This window comes from Schistocerca americana, unplaced genomic scaffold (genome assembly GCF_021461395.2).
Source record: "Schistocerca americana isolate TAMUIC-IGC-003095 unplaced genomic scaffold, iqSchAmer2.1 HiC_scaffold_137, whole genome shotgun sequence".
In the NCBI taxonomy this organism is placed as follows: Eukaryota; Metazoa; Arthropoda; class Insecta; order Orthoptera; family Acrididae; genus Schistocerca; species Schistocerca americana.
The window spans coordinates 195,001-200,000 of NW_025725449.1; the positions used below are offsets into that span (position 1 = coordinate 195,001).

General features: G+C 52.0%; 1 non-coding gene across 1 annotated transcript in view; it reads right to left on the minus strand.

The window, feature by feature from the left end:
* The window catches only part of LOC124566101, a 1,910-nt gene extending 1,355 nt beyond the window's left edge, over positions 1-555 (minus strand). The window contains exon 1 of the ribosomal RNA XR_006970775.1: positions 1-555. This exon is cut by the window's left edge and continues 1,355 nt beyond it. This is a non-coding gene — a ribosomal RNA (small subunit ribosomal RNA).
* Between the last annotated feature and the right edge of the window lie 4,445 nt (positions 556-5,000).

Consider the following 5,000-nt stretch of genomic DNA (forward strand, 5'->3'; position numbering starts at 1 on the left):
CGTTAAAGGATTTAAAGTGTACTCATTCCGATTACGGGGCCTCGGATGAGTCCCGTATCGTTATTTTTCGTCACTACCTCCCCGTGCCGGGAGTGGGTAATTTGCGCGCCTGCTGCCTTCCTTGGATGTGGTAGCCGTTTCTCAGGCTCCCTCTCCGGAATCGAACCCTGATTCCCCGTTACCCGTTACAACCATGGTAGGCGCAGAACCCACCATCGACAGTTGATAAGGCAGACATTTGAAAGATGCGTCGCCGGTACGAGGACCGTGCGATCAGCCCAAAGTTATTCAGAGTCACCAAGGCAAACGGACCGGACGAGCCGACCGATTGGTTTTGATCTAATAAAAGCGTCCCTTCCATCTCTGGTCGGGACTCTGTTTGCATGTATTAGCTCTAGAATTACCACAGTTATCCAAGTAACGTGGGTACGATCTAAGGAACCATAACTGATTTAATGAGCCATTCGCGGTTTCACCTTAATGCGGCTTGTACTGAGACATGCATGGCTTAATCTTTGAGACAAGCATATGACTACTGGCAGGATCAACCAGGGAGCTGCGTCAACTAGAGCTGAGCAGCCGGCCGCCCGGGAGTGTGTCCCGGGGGCCCGCGCGAACACGCAAGCGTCCGCTCAATTATTCTGCAAACAGGAGGAGGCTGAGCTCCCCTGCACAATACACCTCGAAACCCTCTCAGGTCCCGGCGGCGCGCAGCGCCGTCCTAAGTACTTGGTCGGGTTCGAGAGAGGCGCAATCGCCCGGAGTTTGGCGAGTAGACGCTTTAGGTGCGACCACCCGTGCTCCCAACTGAGCTTGCCGCTGCCGACAGAGGCCCGGGAGCGTGCTGTCGTGGCATTGCCGGCGGGAGACAACACGCGCCACCTACGGTGACCGGCAGCTCCAACGCCAGCGCCACAGAAGGACAAAAGCCCCACTTGGGTGCCGAAGCGAACTCTCCCAGCACAGCGCACGCGCCAACACGTCCGCACAGCTGCGATACAAACCACCTGCGAGAACCGCAGAGGCGACCGAGCAGCAGACGGCGTCGCGGCGCCGAGCGCCGGGCGGCGGCGCATCCTCAGCGCACACAGTCCTCAATCGGACCAGCACACTGCAGATGTCCACCGCGCTTCGCACCGGGCCCGCGAGGACCTACTTTGGCCGCACGGCGCCGCGTGCAGGGTGCGCCGGCGCGCAGCTGCGCCGCCTGCCGCCTCCGTCGGCCGGCGCGCCTGCCACTGGCCGCCCCCACCAGCCGGCTGTAGCGCGTGCGCCCACGCACCGCGCGGCCAGCACGCCGGGAGGCCCCCCCTCACCGGCCGGGGACGGTCCCACCCAGCCACCGCCGCGTATCGCTTCACACCCAGATGCCATTCACGTTCGTGGGCATGGTGGGTATCGCTGGAACAACCGGTTGGTAGCTCAACCGATCGTCGCCATCACTGATTCACCTCTAGCGAGAACAACCGCACCACAACGGTTTACCAGTTGTTCATTTGCATAACGTCACCAGCAAACGTAGGCGTCCATCGCCATTTGCAAATTCAACGATTGTTGCATGCCTGTGTCAGGTGTCACGACACACTATGTCTGCCCACATACACGCAACAACATGTGCACGCTTCGCGAACACGTGGAAGGTGGCCCCCGTACGTATGCGATGTCCATTGCGCGAACGACTGTCAACCGGCCTCTGTCGCATGTCGCAGATGTGGAACGCAGTGCACCATGCTATCACGGTGTGTGAGAAGAGACGACTACGTCTGACAACACGCGCCACTACATCAACAGACGGCTCATGCTGATCGCCATCCAGGGCATACCACACTGCAATCCAGCTCTTATAGGGAGACGACACGTAGCTGAGTGCACAACATTTGGACCGCATGGTTCGCCGTTGTTGGCGCAGTCGTTGTACGGTCACATGTACCACGATGTATCATTCAGTACATGAGGACCAATGTGCAGTACAGTGTGTGATTTGGACGTACAACATCAGCGGACAGTTGACACAGGCCGTACCACAGCGTAGGCTAAGTGCTTCGCACATGCGAATGCCAATGAACAACTGCAAATGCCAATGAACAACTGCAAAGGGCATTGAGCATGTACGTCCTGCTGCCATCCACATTACAGTGTATAGCTGCAAGGTGTTTAACATGAAGCGATACACTGGGGACCGGGCAGTGCGAGTAGCAAACTATATTGCGGGGGTTGCAGTTAGGCAACACTACACTAATTTAACGCGTCGTATGACAATTACAGAGCAGGTTAAGGCCCAACGTGTGTTGGGTTAAGGCCCAACGTGTGTTGGGTTAAGGCCCAACGTGTGTTGGGTTAAGGCCCAACGTGTGTTGGGTTAAGGCCCAACGTGTGTTGGGTTAAGGCCCAACGTGTGTTGGGTTAAGGCCCAACGTGTGTTGGGTTAAGGCCCAACGTGTGTTGGGTTAAGGCCCAACGTGTGTTGGGTTAAGGCCCAACGTGTGTTGGGTTAAGGCCCAACGTGTGTTGGGTTAAGGCCCAACGTGTGTTGGGTTACGTTAAGGGGCAATGTGGGTTACGTTAAGGGGCAATGTGGGTTACGTTAAGGGGCAATGTGGGTTACGTTACGGCGCAATATAGGTTACGTTACGGCGCAATATAGGTTACGTTAAGGCGCAATATCGGTTACGTTAAGGCGCAATACAGGTTACGTTAAGGCGCAATACAGGTTACGTTAAGGCGCAATACAGGTTACGTTAAGGCGCAATACAGGTTACGTTAAGGCGCAATACAGGTTACGTTAAGGCGCAATACAGGTTACGTTAAGGCGCAATGCAGGTTACGTTAAGGCGCAATACAGGTTACGTTAAGGCGCAATACAGGTTACGTTAAGGCGCAATACAGGTTACGTTAAGGCGCAATACAGGTTACGTTAAGGCGCAATACAGGTTACGTTAAGGCGCAATACAGGTTACGTTAAGGCGCAATACAGGTTACGTTAAGGCGCAATACAGGTTACGTTAAGGCGCAATACAGGTTACGTTAAGGCGCAATACAGGTTACGTTAAGGCGCAATACAGGTTACGTTAAGGCGCAATACAGGTTACGTTAAGGCGCAATACAGGTTACGTTAAGGCGCAATACAGGTTACGTTAAGGCGCAATACAGGTTACGTTAAGGCGCAATACAGGTTACGTTAAGGCGCAATACAGGTTACGTTAAGGCGCAATACAGGTTACGTTAAGGCGCAATACAGGTTACGTTAAGGCGCAATACAGGTTACGTTAAGGCGCAATACAGGTTAGGTTAAGGCGCAATACAGGTTAGGTTAAGGCGCAATACAGGTTAGGTTAAGGTACGACATAGGTTAGGTTAAGGTACGACATAGGTTAGGTTAAGGTACGACATAGGTTAGGTTAAGGTACGACATAGGTTAGGTTAAGGTACGACATAGGTTAGGTTAAGGTACGACATAGGTTAGGTTAAGGTACGACATAGGTTAGGTTAAGGTACGACATAGGTTAGGTTAAGGTACGACATAGGTTAGGTTAAGGTACGACATAGGTTAGGTTAAGGTACGACATAGGTTAGGTTAAGGTACGACATAGGTTAGGTTAAGGTACGACATAGGTTAGGTTAAGGTACGACATAGGTTAGGTTAAGGTACGACATAGGTTAGGTTAAGGTACGACATAGGTTAGGTTAAGGTACGACATAGGTTAGGTTAAGGTACGACATAGGTTAGGTTAAGGTACGACATAGGTTAGGTTAAGGTACGACATAGGTTAGGTTAAGGTACGACATAGGTTAGGTTAAGGTACGACATAGGTTAGGTTAAGGTACGACATAGGTTAGGTTAAGGTACGACATAGGTTAGGTTAAGGTACGACATAGGTTAGGTTAAGGTACGACATAGGTTAGGTTAAGGTACGACATAGGTTAGGTTAAGGTACGACATAGGTTAGGTTACGGTACGACATAGGTTAGGTTACGGTACGACATAGGTTAGGTTACGGTACGACATAGGTTAGGTTACGGTACGACATAGGTTAGGTTACGGTACGACATAGGTTAGGTTACGGTACGACATAGGTTAGGTTACGGTACGACATAGGTTAGGTTACGGTACGACATAGGTTAGGTTACGGTACGACATAGGTTAGGTTACGGTACGATATAGGTTAGGTTACGGTACGATATAGGTTAGGTTAAGGTACACATTGTTGTAAGGAAAGGTTTAATGGGGGGCGGGGCGGGGCGGCCGGTTTGTTGATTGTGATTATAGTAAGTGGATGCCTGCGGCATCATCTGATTTGCCACGTCAGGATGCACCTTTGGCTCATGACAGGCGGCGCTCTCATTCCATGCTTGTGGCAGACCTGTGTCTTTCATTCCTGCCATTGTTTGTGTGCTGTGAGAGGAGGCAGTATTGTGATGTTGGGTGCACCCCTGTGTAGGACATGTGTGGGTGTTGGTGGCTTGGCTGAGCAATGGTGGTTGTCGGGTGGGTGGGATATTCTGTTTTCTGAGTGGACCTCCCAGTCTGGTTATGACAGTGTGGATTGTCTAATGTGGCGGAGAGGATGCACTGGGTGTTGTTCCATGCTGGTGCTTACATATTGTCTGTGTGCGTGTTACAGGCAGAGAGTAGTGCGTGATAAGGGTGTGTGGCTGACGTGTGGTTGTGATTGTGAGCAGAGTCTTTCAGCATGTATACGGACAGTTGTATACATTATCTGTATTCTGATGGCTCTATCTATTACTAATCAGCGCCGTGTATACGTTTAATCCGGTTCCAGTCGAAACTGTTGTATCTCTGTACATTAGTGACACGGCGAGCCCGCTATGTAGTTACTCGTCTCGGCAGCTTCCACCGGTGTATGGCAAATGATTATAAGGAATCAGTCTAGTCGTCAATACCGATGGTGTGACGTCACATGTCTGGGGTGGGGGACGCTGCGCCCTTCCGGTGGGTCATGGCCTAGAAAGACTCTTCCCACGCAGGGGGGCGTGGACTG